The sequence below is a fragment of the Hyla sarda genome, chromosome 3 (genome assembly GCF_029499605.1).
Source record: "Hyla sarda isolate aHylSar1 chromosome 3, aHylSar1.hap1, whole genome shotgun sequence".
NCBI classification, from domain to species: domain Eukaryota; kingdom Metazoa; phylum Chordata; class Amphibia; order Anura; family Hylidae; genus Hyla; species Hyla sarda.
This window is the reverse complement of record NC_079191.1, coordinates 290,339,674-290,357,699: the sequence shown is the minus strand read 5'-3', so window position 1 is coordinate 290,357,699 and position 18,026 is coordinate 290,339,674. Positions and strand designations below refer to the sequence as shown.

General features: G+C 44.6%; 1 protein-coding gene across 11 annotated transcripts in view; it reads left to right on the top strand.

Annotated features, from left to right (window-relative positions):
• Positions 1–18,026, top strand: part of LOC130362415 (uncharacterized) — a 149,319-nt gene that overhangs the window by 50,460 nt on the left and 80,833 nt on the right. The window lies entirely within an intron of this gene.

The following is an 18,026-nucleotide window of genomic DNA, read 5'->3' as shown; positions in this document are numbered from 1 at the left end:
GTCTATACTTTGACTAGCATGCGCCTTATTCATCAATAATGCACAGCACAATGATGAATAAGGTGCAGCTCTCCTTTATTGTGAAAGGTTGTCTAACGTACACCTTTTCTAAAGGGGGTCAGACCAACAACCAGAGGTCTGGGTTCCCAACCCGTGGTACATGTACCCATAGGGGTATGCCACGGGTTGAGCTTTGGTATGAGAAAGTGCCGACAAATACTGGCCATGCACTGGCAAGTACTTGTCAGCGCATAGCAGGGCAAACCTCCAGTTGTTGCAAAACTACAATTCTCAGCATGCAGTGACAGAAGGGCATGCTGGGACTTGTAGTTAGGCAACAGCTGGAGGCACACTGGTTGCAAAACACAGAGTTTGTTTCATAACTCAGTGTTTCCCAACCCGTGTGCTTCCAGCTGTTGCAAAACTAAAACTACCAGCATGCATGTTCTGTCTGTGCATGCTGGGAGTTGTAGTTTTGCAACAACTGGAGGAGAACGGATTGGGGACCACTGTGTAGTGGTTTTCAAACTGTGGCCCTCCAGATGTTGCAAAACTACAACTCCCAGCATAACTCCCAGCATGTCCATACAGCCTAAGGCTGTCTGTGCATGCTGTTAGTTGTATTTTTCAACCTCCTAGAAGCAGCAGCGAAGATTAGTGACGATCTTCTCTGATGATGCCGCTGCCCCATTGCCTCACCCATCCATCCCCGGTTTTATAATTACCTGTTCCCCGGGCCCTGGTTCCGCGCTACTTCTGGCTCCTGCGTCGTCCTGCGCAATGACGAGTGACGTCCTCAACGCAATGTCACCGTCAGTGTGCCCAGTGACAGCTCAGGACGCCGCCAGAGCCAGAAGTAAAACGCAGACCACGGGCCCCGGGAACAGGTAATTATAAATACAAGGATGGGGGAGGCAATGGGGCAGCGACAGCGGTGATGGTTGGACTAGGGAGGACCACAGGACAGGCAGGGGGAGATAAGCAGGCGGCAGTGGTCTCTGGCCCCGCTAAAGCCCCAGCTGTTCATTGATTTAAAGCACGCACTTTAAATCATTGATCTGCAGCGGCTTCTGAGGGGGGAGGGGGGGAGAAATAGCCCATAACTTATAGCGGAATATCGGTATAAGTTATCGGCTATCGGGCTGGTATCAGCGGGACTTCTGCCTGTTCTGTTCGATGCCGTGCATCGCCATGTTAAACTGTATGCTGTCTATAGACGGCGGAATGTGCAAAGAACATGTGCAATTCACAGTCTATAGACGGGATTCTGCGGGAAGGGGATAAAGGTTGAATTGTGGAAGGTAGAAGTGATTCTCACGCCTACTGGTAGGTGGTGTAGCTTCGTGCCAAAGAATTTACATTTGCGCACAAAATAGCGACTTTTGACAAAAGTCGCAAATGATAAACTTGTTACCACTGCATGGTCAAAAAACAATAGTACTACGGGTAGGCAAGAAAAGTAAAACTGTCTATATCAAAAGGCGCAGAAAAGACAAAAATATGCTGCTTGCGCCTGAACTGTGCCTAAACATAGACAAAAAATAATGCTCTAAAAGCAATGAAAAATCTCCCCCTATATATTTCCCCCCCCCAAAAAAATGTATATAATATTATATGAAAATTTACCTGAGGGTAACGACCAGACGTTGTTCTGGAGAAATTGAAAGGAGCCACCTCGTATCCATAAAAGTGATGTCCTCCCGAACTATATCTAGAAGATTATCAAAGGTCCTAGGAGACATTCTTAGGTAGTCCTGAAATTTATCAAGATACCCACGGAGCTGAGCATACAAGATATGAAATGCTCCATGCTGTGGCCTTAAATCATTAACTGGGTGAACCCAGTAATGACGGGCCAAACGCCTTCTTCTACGCTCCCTCTCTCTTTCACGCAAAATTGGCATAGAAAACATGCTGAAAAGGTTATAAAATGTAAGACAAAGTACAAGGTACAAAATCACACTGCTCTCCTATCTCACTCAAACCTACAAAGGCAAACAAGATGGCTAACACACACCCCTTTCTATGGAATTTTCAATAAAATAAGGAAACTTTAATTATAACTTTTTATTGGGAACAATAACAGGATCCGGTTTTATTAATCAAAAACGGATGTAAACGTATACAAACTGATGTTATTTTTCAAACCGTATGCATTTTTAAAACGGATACGGTCACACTCGTATTGATACAGTTCGATCAGTTTTTGTGCAATGCGTTTTTAACCGGAAAACGTATACGGAAATCGTAAAGCAAAAATGTGGTGTGAATGCACCCTAAGACATCTTTAGTCCAAATAAACAACCCAATGTTTGATCAACTTTTTTGGTATTGCACGCCATCCATTCCCTTAAAAGGATTGTCCAGTGGAAAAATTTTACTTTACTATTTTCCCCTGACTGCTTACAAAAAATTTTAATAGACTAACTGTCTGGTAGTAGCATCAGCAGGGGTCGTTGACTGGTGGTGGTTGTAGCCAGTGGTAGTTGTCATAACCAAAAGACAGCAGGCAGTGGTAGACTAGTGATAATTGTAGCCAGTGGACAGCAGGAAGTGATGGACTAGTGCAGTCGCGTAGCTATGGGGGGCGGGGGGCGGAGTGCACCAGGTGACACCACCCAAGTGGGGTGACCCCACCAAGCGGGTAGTACTCCTGCGATGGTGTCACCCCAGCAAGGCAGTGCACTAGAATGGTGGAGTGGGAGCTGTCAGCTCCCACTCCACCATTTACACTCACACATGCTTGCAGCTGATAAGGATGACCATTATGATTTTGATTACTGATCAATATATACAAATATATATATATTTAAAAAATATATATATATGCTAATATGCTGCAGAAAAACATTATTTTCCTTATGAGACATATCAGCTTGCCATTTGCTTGTGACTAAGATGAACACCTTGGGATGAGGCCAAAAGAAGCAAGATAGAGAAGAAGTTAGAGACAAAACATTTGAAGAAATATAGACTGTACAGAAGGACAGATACATCCAGAATTTTCTGGTAGAATAGGGAGATGGCAACATAAGTGACCTATGGCTAAGAAAGAAATGAATGCTTAATATGCTAATATATACAGAGGCAATACTCAAATAACCAATCAAAATATAACATGATGATTTTGACGTGATAACTAACCTCCCGTCAAATGTACTTCTGTATAATATACAGAACAACTTGGGACAGCTCCTTAGCCAGTTTGCTGAGAAGGAGACATATACCAACATTTTGTCAGGTATTTATTTCTTGTGTCGACACACAGCAGTATACAGCGGCAGTCAAGCACATTTTAAGGCCTATTCAGCAGACAACCTTGACACAGCCTGTGAGCCGCAGGGACACGATCCCCGGTAGGCCGGCACGATTATGTAACATCATTGCGCCTGCCGAGATCCCGTCCCCTTGGCTCACCCTCTGCAAGGATGAAGAGAGGAAGAGAACTGCTTGTGGGAACGTGGATTAGGTGAGTATAATTGTTGTTTTTTATGTTTGGTGCACTATGGCACTGGGGACATTATATGTGAGGGCCATGAAATGGGGACATGATATGTGAGGGGCAATAAACGGGGGAATGATATGTGAGGGGCACAGAACGAGGGACTAATATGTGAGGGGTACAGAATGGGGCTTTATATGTGGGGGCAAAGAATGGGAGCATTATATGTGAGGGGTACAGAATGGGGGCATTATGTGTGAGTGGCAAAGAATGGGGGATTATATGTGAGGGGCACAGAACTGGGGCATAATATGTGAGGGGCACAGAATGGGGGTATTATATGTGAAGGGCACAAGACAGGGGGATTATATGTGACGGGCACATGACAGAGGGGATTATATGTGACGGGCACATGACAGAGGGGATTATATGTGAGGTGCACATGACCGGGCATTATATGTGAGGAGCACAGGACAGGGGGATTTTATGTGAGGAGCACAAAACAGGGGGCATTATATGTGAGGTGCACATGACAGGGGTGCATTATATGTAAATGGTACAGAACGGGGGCTTTATATATGAGGGGCACAGAACGGAGGCATTATATGTGAGAGGCACATGCCATTGTGATTATGTAGCGGAAAAGGATGGGGGCTTTATTATAATGTAGGGGGCAAAGGACAGGAGGCGTTATTATGTGGGGGTACAGGACAGTGGGCATTATATATGAGGGCACAGGACAGGGGGCATTATTACTATGTGGGGGACAGGATGGGACATTATTACTATATGTCAGGGGCACAGAATGATTTGAATTTCAGAGGTATGGTGCATATTATAAGGAAATTCTGGGATGGTACAGTTTTTATGGGCCACAATATGTTGCGGTATTGTATTCAGAGGGTGCACTGTAAAACAAGGTTATATACAAAGGGCGTAGTATAGTAGTAGTATATTCAGAGGGTACAATGTGTGGTAGTATTATATTTAGAGGGCACAGTGTGGTAGTATTATAATCACAGGGTGCAGTGTGTGGCAGTACTATATTCAGAGAGCACAGTGTGTGGTAGTATTATATTTAGAAGGTACAATATGTCAGTATTAACCCCTTAAGGACGCAGCTCATTTTCACCTTAAGGACGTAGCCCTTTTTCGCAATCCTGACCACCGTCAATTTAAGCATTAATAACGCTAAGATGCTTTAACCGATTATTCTGATTCCGAGATTGTTTTTTCGTGACATATTCTACTTTATGTCAGTGGTAAATTTTCGTTGTTACTTGCATCCTTTCTTGGTGAAAAATCCCCAAATTTCATGAAAATGTTGAAAATTTAGCATATTTCTAACGTTGAAGCTCTCTGCTTGTAAGGAAAATTGATATTCCAAATACATTTTATATTGATTCACAAATACAATATGTCTACTTTATGTTGGCATCATAAAATGGATATATTTTTACTTTTTTTAAAAAAATGAGAGAGCTTCAAAGTATAGCAGCAATTTTAAAAATTTTCTGGAAAATTGCAAAATCTGAAGGGACAGATGTTGAAGAACTACAACTCCCAGTATGCCTGGGCAGTCTAGGCATGCTGAGATTTGTAGTTTGGCAACATCTGGAGGGCTACCGTTTGGGCACCACTGTAATAGTGGTCTCCAAACTGTGACCCTCTAGATATTGCAAAACTATAACTCCCAGCATGCCCAGACAGCCTTTGGCAACATCTGTCAGATATTTTTTTTCGCACTATCCACAAGTACTGGTGGATAGTGCGGGAGACGCTGATGAAAACTAGCCCTACCTTGCCCGGATTCTATGTGTAAATCTTGCTGTAACTGGCACGGGTGGGGCTTCTGCAGGTTAACTGGCACTGACGTCAGCGCCGCTTATGAATATTCATCCCCTCTCTCCAGTTAGGAGCGGCAAAGAGAGGGAGAACTGGAGGGAGGGGGGATGAATATTCATAAGCGGCACTGACGTCAGTGCCAGTTAACCTGCAGAAGCCCCGCCCATGCCAGTTACAGCAAGATTTACACATAGAATAAAACTACAATTACGGGCGAACGGCCGGGTGGATCCGGGCTAGGTAGGGCTCGTTATAATCAGCGTCTCCCGCACTATCACCAGTACCTGTGGATAGTGCAAGAGAAATTATCTGTTTTTCTTTAAATTCAGAGAGTATGGGGTGTGTCAGTATTATATTCAGAGGGTATAGTGTGTGGCAGGTTTATATTCAGAGGGTATAGTGTGTGGCAGCATTATATTCAGAGGCGTAGTGTGTGGCAGTATTATGTTCAGAGAATACAGTGTCTGGCAGGGTTATATTAAGAAGTAAAAGTGTGTCATAGTATTATATTCAGAGGATGCAGTGTGTGTTAGTATTATATTCATGGGCATAGTGTCTGGCATGGTTATAATACTTATTGTTTTCGTATAGACGATCAGAATTGACATAGTGAGGAGCCATCTGGGTGTCAACTTCTGCAGAGGAAAGATTTAGCTGGAACAAGTCCTGGCGGTATGTACCAGCTGAATTAGATTAGGAAAGACTATAAAGAAGACGTCACCTGTAGTCACTATCATTGTGTATTCTCCTCACTATGTCCCATCAGTGCTGTAGTCACTTGTAATTTCTGCAGTAATGATGGGTAAAAAAACAACACCTAGCATAACCTTACCACTACTTAGGTCATACTAGGAGCTGTAGAGTTAAATGGTAAAAACTTCTCTAGCATTTTCCCATTCTGTGGCAATTTGTATGTTTCATTATTATACTGGAAATAATTTTCTGAAATGTGCCACTGGCGTCGATCACAACAAGCTAAAAAAAAAAAAAACGTAAGGGGGGGGGGGGTTGTCAGGGGGCGACACCATTTTCTACCACACCAGGTGAAACCAACCCTAGCATCGCCACTGGACCAGTGGTAGTTGTACTAGCCAGAGGACAGCAGGGATGGTGGTAGTTGTAGTAGCCAATGGACAGCAGGCAGTGGTGGACTAGTGCAAGTTATAGTAGCCGGAAGAAAGCAGGAAGTGATGGACTAGTGGTAGTTATAGTAGCCAGAGGAAAGCAGGGGAGTGGTGGACTGGTGGTAGGGTAGTAGCCAGCAGACAGCAGGCAGTGTTGGACTAGTTATAGTTGTAGCCAGCAAATAGCATGGATATTAGACATGGTTATGGTTGTAGCCAACGAAAAGCAGCGATATTAGACTGGGTGGTGGTTGTAGTAGCCAGGGGACAGCAGGCAGTGGTGGATTAGCAACTTTTTTTTTTATGCCTACGTGCAATATGCACACTTCCTAAATTAGCAAACCACTCCAAAGTAAAAACTGAAAGTTGATTAGGTAAGGGTGTTTGCTACTTTATGCGTACCCACAAAAGTCTTTAAAAAATGCTTATCCATACATGCGAAAGGGTCAAAAAATGCAATTTTCACAGAAAAGAAAAAATGACAGAAAAAAACACAGGAAGAATCAGTGGCAGATTTTCAGGCATTTTTAACAAAAAAATAATAATACGCAGCATAAATTCTGTAGGTGTATTTTATTTTAAAAATAAGAAAAAAGAGTGGAGCTTACAACAGAGGGCACAAGGTTAACTGTGACCCTCTCACCCAAGGAGGGAAAAAGGTATCAAAAGAAAAACTGGTCACCACAGTCGTTAGTGTCCTACACAAAGAGTATATGATGGACTTCGGCAGTAGATAGAAAAAAACGGTTAAATTCACTCACATAAGTTGAATAAATAAAATGACATAAAATGTTACAAATAGCACAAATAACATAAAAAATTCTAAAAATGCTCCGCAGGGCCCTTGCGGTTTAAAGCATCCGGACTCAATAATAAAACCACAATAATGGCAAAAGATACAATTAATAAAAATATGCAATAGAATGTTGTTTGCGTATCATAAAATATATGCATAAAATACATATACATGTATTACATAAAATAAATTGGTTGCATGGCAGTGTTCTTGAATGCCGGCAATAATAGATATCTGCCTGTCAAGAAAAGATGGACTAGAGTTCCACTTTAGCATGGTAAAATGGTAAATATCCACCTGCACTAAAAATCACCTAAAATGAATGTCCACTTGTAGTAAAAATTTCTGCAGATATAGCCACCTGTAATGCAATGATATGGGCATATATTGTCCTGTGAAATAGATAATACAGTTCCACCTTATGGATTGCCAATATGGTGTGGATTGCCTTCGGGAGGATGATGGTTTTGGTACTGAGTGCCACTCACCACTCCACGTCGGGGCGCCTAGTTCTTCTCCGGTGCTCTAGCCAGCGGCGATGTAACTTGCAGATAACCGCGCACTTGCCAGTTTCTGTATTGTTCCTCGCGGCTGCACGATGGCGAGCTTTAGGTCGTTGCGGTCAGCTGACTGCAGATCAGCTGACCGTAGGCTGGTCGCTCCCTTGGATGTTTAAAATTGTGGTAGCGGTGACAAAGTCCAACACAGGTGGTACAGATGGAAGCAGATAGGTGGGAATAGATGTCCGGCAGTCAGGGAGATGGTGATGAACCCCTTCTGGTCCGGAAAACGATTTTGAAGTCTGGTGGATTAACACTCAGTGTGAATGTGGGTCTGGTAATAGTGGTAGTTAAAGCGATATTGCGTCCGGGCATATACTCTTCACCAAACATGTTTCGGGGTATTGTAGGAGGTATCTAAACCCCTTCCTCACTGGTGTGTGAGTGTTAGATTGACTTGGTGCCATTATATATCTCACTGGACCAATCATCTAGCAGATCGATGAGACATGAGTAAAAACTGGTGTGGGTTAGAAATGAAGCAGGAAAGGGGAAGCATATAAAATGTGTCTTAAAGGCATAGGGTTCCTTATTGAACCCTCCATAGGTATCATACAAATCAATATGTATCATATGAAATACAAACATAAAAAATTCCAACACAATAGTATTATTGATTCAGTGCAAATTAAAAAAAAAATAATACAAATATAAATAGTAATAAAATAAAAATGAGAATGTAAGTAGGAGAGGGTGACAACTTAATGATTGGGTGTGCAAATGATAATCATAAATAATTGCAGGTGAGTTATAGTGTATGGATAAATTAAATAGTATTAGAAGAAATATAAAGGTGACAAATGGTGAAAAAATATTACAGATTTGCAGAAGAAAGTTTCTTGACAGGGATTAACCCCTTAAGGACCCAGCCAATTTTCACTGTAGGACACGGCCATTTTTTGCACATCTGACCACTGTCACTTTAAACATTAATAACTCTGGGATGCTTTTACCTTTCATTCTGATTCCGAGATAGTTTTTCGAGACATATTCTACTTTATGTCAGTGGTAAAATTTTGTCGATACCGATTTCTTGGTGAAAAATTCCAAAACTTGATGAAAAAATTTAAAATTTTGCATTTTTTCAACTTTGAAGCTCTCTGCTTATAAGGAAAATGAATATTCCAAATACATTATGTATTGATTCACATATACAATATGTCTACTTTATGTTTCCATCATAAAGTTGACATGTTTTTACTTTTGGAAGATATCAGAGGGCTTCAAAGTATAGCAGCAATCTTCCAATTTTTCACAAAATTTTCAAATTCGAAATTTTTCAGGGACCAGTTCTGTTTTGAAGTGGATTTAAAAGGCCTTCTTATTAGAAATACCCCACATATGACCCCATTATAAAAACTGCAGCCCTCAAAGTATTCAAAATGATATTCAAAAGGTTTGTTAACCCTTTAGGTGTTTCACAGGAATAGCAGCAAATTGAAGGAGAAAATTCAAAATCTTCATTTTTTACACTGGCATGTTCTTGTAGACCCAGTTATTGAATTTTTACAAGGGGTAAAAGGAGAGAAATCTTCCTAAAATGTGTAACCCAATTTCTCTTGAGTAAGAAAATACCTCATATGTGTATGTCAAGTGTTCCGCGGGCGCAGTAGAGGGCTCAAAAGGGAAGGAGCGACAGTGGGATTTTGGAGAGTAAGTTTTTCTGAAATGGTTTTTGGGGGGCATGCCACATTTCGGAAGCCCCTATGGTGCCAGAACAGCAACAAAAAACCAACGTGGCATACTATTTTGGAAAATACACCCCTCAAGGCACGTAACAAGGGGTCCAGTGAGCCTTGACACCCCACAGGTGTTTGACGACCTTTTGTTAAAGTTGGATGTGAAAACGATTTTTTTTTCACTAAAATGCTAGTTTTCCCTAAAATTAAATTTTTTTACAAGGGATAATAGGACAAAATGATCCCCAAAATTTGTAACTCCATCTCTTCTGAGTATGGAAATACCCCATGTTAGGAGGTAAAATGCTTTGCAGGCAAACTACAATGCTCAGAAGAGAAGGAGTCACATTTAGCTTTTGAAAAGCAAAATTAGCTGAAATGGTTTTTGGGGGGGCATTTCCCTTTTAGGGAGCCACTATGGTTCCAGGACAGCAAAAAAAACCACATGGCATACTATTTTGGAAACTACACCCATCAAGGCACGTAACAAGTGGTCCAGTGAGCCATAACACCCCACAGGTGTTTGACGACTTTTCATGAAAGTTGGATGTGTAAATTATTATTTTTTTCACTAAAATGCTAGTTTTCCCTCAAATTAAAATTTTTTACAAGGGGTAATAGGACAAAATGCCCCCCAAAATTTGAAACCCCATCTCTTCTGAGTATGGAAATACCCCATGTGTGGACGTCAAGTGCTCTGCTGGCACATTACAATGCTCAGAAGAGAAGGAGCGCCATTGAGCTTTTGGGAAAAACATTTTTTGGAATGGAAGTCAGGGGCCATGTGCGTTTACAAAGCCCCCCGTGGTGCCAGAACAGTGGACCCCCCTGTCACGATCACACCCTATCGGTCCAGCCAAAACATTAGAGAGAGTGCGATGGTGCAAGGGTTAAGGCCACCAGGCCTCTGGGTATCCATTATTAGTCCCAGCAAGTCACCAAATGAACCCTTAGATAAACGTGTTTCCACCAGAGCGGCCTTCAGAAAGGTGAGCTCCTATATTTAGAGATCAAAGACCAGAGCTGATTAATTAAACATTTAATCTGATAAAAGGTATCACAGTGCTGACTATATAAAAATACAGAAACAAATGACATACAGGTATAAAAATTTATAAAAGAGTTTTGCAAGACAAGTTCAGAAAACAAAAGATGAAGTTCTTACAGCATGATGGTATAGCAGTCCTTGTCAGTGAGAGTCCAGCTGTTCTTAGGATGGTCTTGTCAGCTTGTTGCACAGCATTGAACACACTGAGTCTAGCATTGTTAAATATTATATATCTGCCTTTTTGGAAGGGAGACTCCATTCCCCCCTCCCCTCTGATCCCATCTTATCTGTTTGATTATATGATGGGACTAGAGTGCATGACTTCAAAGGAGATGTGAACAAACAGCCAGACCCCCCAATAAAATGCAATACAAAAACCCACAGTCTGAATGACCTCTCACCCCCAGGTCTTGGATGATCCGTCACACACAGTTATAATTTATAATACACATATAGGATTTTAATAATCAGTCCTTGGGCCTGACCCCCCCCCCCACATGTGACCCTATTTTGGAAACTACACCGCTCACAGAATTGAATAAGGGGTGCAGTGAGTATTTACACCCCACTGGCGTTTGACAGATCTTTGGAACAGTGGGCTGTGCAAATTAAAAATTACATTTTTCATTTTCACGGACCACTGTTCCAAAAATCTTCCAGACACCTGTGGGGCGTAAATGCTCACTGTACCCCTTATTACATTACGTGAGGGGTGTAGTTTCCAAAATGGGATCACATGTGGGTATTTATTTTTTTGCGTTTATGTCAGAACCACTGTAAAATCGGACACCCCTATGCAAATCACCAATTTAGGCCTCAAATGTACATGGTGCGCTCTCACTCCTGAGCCTTGTTGTGCACCCGCAGAGCATTTTACGCCCACATATGGGGTATTTCTGTACTCAGGAGAAATTGCATTACAAATTTGGGGGGTCTTTTTTTCCTTTTAACGCTTGTGAAAATAAAAAGTATGGGGCAACACCAGCATGTTAGTGTAATTTTTTTTTTTTTTTTTACACTAACAAGCTGGTGTAGCCCCCAACTTTTCCTTTTCATAAGGGGTAAAAGGAGAAAAAGCCCCCCAAAATTTGTAGTGCAATTTCTCCCGAGTACGGAGATACCCCATATGTGGCCCTAAACTGTTTCCTTGAAATACGACAGGGCTCCGAAGTGAGAGAGCTCCATGCGCATTTGAGGACTAAATTAGGGATTGCATAGGGGTGGACATAGGGGTATTCTACACCAGTGATTCCCAAACAGGGTGCCTCCAGCTTTTGCTAAATTCCCAGCATGCCTGGACAGTCAGTGGCTGTCCGGAAATGCTGGGAGTTGTTGTTTTGCAACAGCTGGAGGCTCCGTTTTGGAAACACTGCCATACAATACGTTTTTCCTTTTTATTGGGGGGGGACAGTATAAGGGGGTGTATATGTAGTGTTTTACTCTTTATTATGTGTTTGTGTAGTGTAGTGTTTTTAGGGTACATTCGCACTGTGTGTAACGGTGAGTTTCCCGCTAGGAGTTTGCGCTGCGGTGAAAAATTTGCCGCAGCCCAAACTTGAAGCAGGAAACTTACTGTAAACCTGCCCGTGTGAATGTACCCTGTACGTTCACATGGGGGGGCAAACCTCCAGCTGTTTCAAAACTACAACTCCCAGCATGCACTGACAGACCGTGCATGCTGGGAGTTGTAGTTTTGCAACAGCTGGAGACACACTGGTTGGAAAACCTTCAGTTAGGTTCTGTTACCTTACTCAGTATTTTCCAACCAGTATGCCTCCAGCTGTTGCAAAACTACAACTCCCAGCATGTCCTGATCGTCGAAGGACATGCTTGGAGATGTAGTTATGCAATACCTGGAGGTACGCAACTACACCTCCCAGCATGCCGAGACAGCTGTTTGCTGTTTGGGCATGCTGGGATTTGCAGTTTTGCAACATCTGGAGGGCTACAGTTTTAGAGAACACTGCAAAGTGATCTCCAAACTGTGGTCCTCCAGCTGTTGCAAAACTACAAATCCCAGCATGCCCAGACAGCAAACAGTTGTTAGGGCATGCTAGGAGTTGTAGTTTTGCAAGATCTGGAGGGCTACAGTTTAGGGACCACTATATAGTGGTCTCAAACTGTAGCCCTCCAGCTGTTGCTAAACTACATATTCCAGCATGCCCAAACAGCTGTCTGGGCATGCTGGGAGTTGTAGTTTTGCAACATCTGGAGGGCTACAGTTAGAGACCACTGTATAATGGTCTCAAACTGTACCCTCCAGATGTTGCTAGGCAACTCACCGGCTTCTGTCGGATCCAGCCACACGTCATCGATCTCCGTCACCCACCCGGATCGGTAAGTGGATCTTCGGCGCCGGTCCCCATCGTTTCCCCGTCCTGCCTACATATTGTTTATTGCAACTTCACTGCAGGATGTAAATGACAAAAAACAAAGAGAGCACAACGGAGTCATTTCAAAAAAGAGTATGTGCCAAACATGCACAAATTTTATTATTTCCGTAGAAGACAAGACAGTGCATAAATAAAAAACATGTATATGCGAGAAAGTGGAATACAACAACAGATGGTGATATTCCCGGCTCTGCACAGAAAAAAATCAAGGTACAAAAATAATGGAATATATCCCAATTCAGAATAACGGAATATATCCCAACTACCCCCATATTAGCAAACATATCACTCTCAAAGAAATCAACCCCCCCCCGCGATACAACAACAGGAGACAACCCCCCCGACACAATACCAGGTCACATCCACAAGATATCAATCCAATGTATTCACAAACCACAAATACGTACAGGTTACAACAGGGGAACATAATGACGGGATCCCAAGAAATAAATCATGCATCAATGAGTCACCAATTGATACAGAAAGAGGGAACGATCCTCAACTCAACCCAAAGCCCCCGCAAAAGAGGGTTCGTAGGAGAACTAGACGGAGCAGAAACATACAGCCAACCACCACAGAAGGTAGGAAAGACACAGCAGAACTCCCACAGTCTACAATAATTAATTTGAGCAGTGTGGAATTAACCCCTGCCCAGGAGTCCCTATTGAACAAGGGTTTGAAATTTGCCCCAGATTATCCTGCTAGTCTTAAACTATACTGCTGAATCTCAGTTTCAAAAAGAAGCCATAACTTTAACTTCCCAATTTTTAGAAAAGAATTACCCCATGATAGAAATACAGAATCTTTAAGTAAAGTAAATGAACTTGAAAGAACCTCTTTCTTTGAACCCCGTATAACCCCCGATCAACAGATTGAGCAGCAAACTAAAATCATACTACCTTTCAATAAGGACTACAAATGGATTGAACAAATCTTCAAAAGACACTGGCATCTAATTAGACAGGATAAGGTAATCGGAGACCTCCTTCCCACTAAACCCAAGGTGGTATACACCAAGGCCCCTAATTTGGGCATTTCTGTGGTACCTTCAGTAAAAAAAACGGATACGGATATAAATGCAGATTCTCAGCTAACCACGAAAGGCTTCTTTAGATGTGGAACCTGTTCTAGTTGCAACATTACAAAGGGAGCAAGGAAAGTGACAGAAATTAAGTCCACAGTTAATTCTTTCTCATGGAAGATTAATGACCTGATTACATGCAACACCAAAGGGGTCACTTACATCCTGCAGTGTAGCTGCAATAAACAATATGTAGGCAGGATGAAATGCCCTTGAAAAGTCAGAATCCATGTGTTACGCCGAGCGCTCCGGGTCCCCGCTCCTCCCCGGAGCGCTCGCTTCACTCTCCCCGCGGCAGCGCTCCGGTCACGTCCTCTGACCCGGGGCGCTGCGATTCCGCTGCCAGCCGGGATGCGATTCGCGATGCGGGTAGCGCCCGCTCGCGATGCGCACCCCGGCTCCCCTACCTGACTCGCTCTCCGTCTGTTCTGTCCCGGCGCGCGCGGCCCCGCTCCCTAGGGCGCGCGCGCGCCGGGTCTCTGCGATTTAAAGGGCCACTGCGCCGCTGATTGGCGCAGTGGTTCCAATTAGTGTGTTCACCTGTGCACTTCCCTATATCACCTCACTTCCCCTGCACTCCCTTGCCGGATCTTGTTGCCTTAGTGCCAGTGAAAGCGTTCCTTGTGTGTTCCTTGCCTGTGTTTCCAGACCTTCTGCCGTTGCCCCTGACTACGATCCTTGCTGCCTGCCCCGACCTTCTGCTACGTCCGACCTTGCTTTTGCCTACTCCCTTGTACCGCGCCTATCTTCAGCAGCCAGAGAGGTGAGCCGTTGCTAGTGGATACGACCTGGTCACTACCGCCGCAGCAAGACCATCCCGCTTTGCGGCGGGCTCTGGTGAAAACCAGTAGTGGCTTAGAACCGGTCCACTAGCACGGTCCACGCCAATCCCTCTCTGGCACAGAGGATCCACTACCTGCCAGCCGGCATCGTGACAGTAGATCCGGCCATGGATCCCGCTGAAGTTCCTCTGCCAGTTGTCGCTGACCTCACCACGGTGGTCGCCCAGCAGTCACAACAGATAGCGCAACAAGGCCAACAGCTGTCTCAACTGACCGTTATGCTACAACAGTTACTACCACAGCTTCAGCAGTCATCTCCTCCGCCAGCTCCTGCACCTCCTCCGCAGCGAGTGGCCGCTCCTGGGATACGCTTATCCTTGCCGGATAAATTTGATGGGGACTCTAAGTTTTGCCGTGGCTTTCTTTCCCAATGTTCCCTGCATCTGGAGATGATGTCGGACCTGTTTCCCACTGAAAGGTCTAAGGTGGCTTTCGTAGTCAGCCTTCTGTCCGGAAAAGCCCTGTCATGGGCCACACCGCTCTGGGACCGCAATGACCCCGTCACTGCCTCTGTACACTCCTTCTTCTCGGAAATCCGAAGTGTCTTTGAGGAACCTGCCCGAGCCTCTTCTGCGGAGACTGCCCTGTTGAACCTGGTCCAGGGTAATTCTTCCGTTGGCGAGTATGCCGTACAATTCCATACTCTTGCTTCAGAATTGTCCTGGAATAATGAGGCCCTCTGCGCGACCTTCAAAAAAGGCCTATCCAGCAACATTAAAGATGTTCTGGCCGCACGAGAAATTCCTGCTAATCTACATGAACTTATTCACCTAGCCACTCGCATTGACATGCGTTTTTCCGAAAGGCGTCAGGAACTCCGCCAAGATATGGACTCTGTTCGCACGAGGCGTTTCTTCTCCTCGGCTCCTCTCTCCTCTGGTCCCCTGCAATCTGTTCCTGTGCCTCCCGCCGTGGAGGCTATGCAGGTCGACCGGTCTCGCCTGACACCTCAAGAGAGGACACGACGCCGTATGGAGAACCTCTGCCTGTACTGTGCTAGTACCGAACACTTCCTGAGAGATTGTCCTATCCGTCCTCCCCGCCTGGAAAGACGTACGCTGACTCCGCACAAAAGTGAGACAGTCCTTGATGTCTACTCTGCTTCTCCACGTCTTACTGTGCCTGTGCGGATGTCTGCCTCTGCCTTCTCCTTCTCTACAGTGGCCTTCTTGGACTCTGGATCTGCAGGAAATTTTATTTTGGCCTCTCTCGTCAACAGGTTCAACATCCCGGTGACCAGTCTCGCCAGACCCCTCTACATCAATTGTGTAAATAATGAAAGATTGGACTGTACCATACGTTTCCGCACGGAGCCCCTTCTTATGAGCATCGGATCTCATCATGAGAGGATTGAACTTTTGGTCCTCCCCAATTGCACCTCGGAAATTCTCCTTGGACTTCCCTGGCTTCAACTTCATTCCCCTACCCTGGATTGGTCCACTGGGGAGATCAAGAGTTGGGGGTCCTCTTGTTCCAAGAACTTTCTAAAACCGGTTCCCAGTAACCCTAGCCGTAACTCTATGGTTCCTCCAGTAACCGGTCTCCCTAAGGCCTATATGGACTTCGCGGATGTTTTCTGCAAAAAACAAGCTGAGACTCTACCTCCTCACAGGCCTTATGATTGCCCTATCGACCTCCTCCCGGGCACTACTCCACCCCGGGGCAGAATTTATCCTCTCTCTGCCCCAGAGACTCTTGCCATGTCCGAATACGTCCAGGAGAATCTAAAAAAGGGCTTTATCCGTAAATCCTCCTCTCCTGCCGGAGCCGGATTTTTCTTTGTGTCCAAAAAAGATGGCTCCCTACGTCCTTGCATTGACTACCGCGGTCTTAATAAAATCACGGTTAAGAACCGCTACCCCTTACCCCTCATCTCTGAACTCTTTGATCGCCTCCAAGGTGCCCACATCTTCACTAAATTGGACTTAAGAGGCGCCTATAACCTCATCCGCATCAGAGAGGGGGACGAGTGGAAAACGGCATTTAACACCAGAGATGGACACTTTGAGTATCTGGTCATGCCCTTTGGACTGTGCAACGCCCCTGCCGTCTTCCAAGACTTTGTCAATGAAATTTTTCGTGATCTGTTATACTCCTGTGTTGTTGTATATCTGGACGATATCCTAATTTTTTCTGCCAATCTAGAAGAACACCGCCAGCATGTCCGTATGGTTCTTCAGAGACTTCGTGACAACCAACTCTATGCCAAAATTGAGAAATGTCTGTTTGAATGCCAATCTCTTCCTTTTCTAGGATATTTGGTCTCTGGCCAGGGACTACAGATGGATCCAGACAAACTCTCTGCCGTCTTAGATTGGCCACGCCCCTCCGGACTCCGTGCTATCCAACGCTTTTTGGGGTTCGCCAATTATTACAGGCAATTTATTCCACATTTTTCTACCATTGTGGCTCCTATCGTGGCTTTAACCAAAAAAAATGCTGATCCCAAGTCCTGGCCTCCTCAAGCAGAAGACGCCTTTAAACGACTCAAGTCTGCCTTTTCTTCGGCTCCCGTCCTCTCCAGACCTGACCCTTCCAAACCCTTCCTATTGGAGGTTGATGCCTCCTCAGTGGGAGCTGGAGCTGTTCTTCTACAAAAAAATTCTTCCGGGCATGCTGTCACTTGTGGTTTTTTCTCTAGGACCTTCTCTCCAGCGGAGAGGAACTACTCCATCGGGGATCGAGAGCTTCTAGCCATTAAATTAGCACTTGAGGAATGGAGGCATCTGCTGGAGGGATCAAGTTCTCCTGTTATTATCTACACCGACCACAAGAACCTCTCCTACCTCCAGTCTGCCCAACGGCTGAATCCTCGCCAGGCCCGGTGGTCTCTGTTCTTTGCCCGATTTAATTTTGAGATTCACTTTCGTCCTGCCGATAAGAACATTAGGGCCGATGCTCTCTCTCGTTCCTCGGATGCCTCAGAAGTTGAACTCTCTCCGCAACACATCATTCCACCTGACTGCCTGATCTCCACTTCTCCTGCCTCCATCAGGCAGACTCCTCCAGGAAAGACCTTTGTTTCTCCTCGCCAACGCCTCGGAATCCTCAAATGGGGTCACTCCTCCCATCTCGCAGGTCATGCGGGTATCAAGAAATCTGTGCAACTCATCTCCCGCTTCTATTGGTGGCCGACTCTGGAGACGGATGTTGTGGACTTTGTGCGAGCCTGCACTATCTGTGCCCGGGATAAGACTCCTCGCCAGAAGCCCGCTG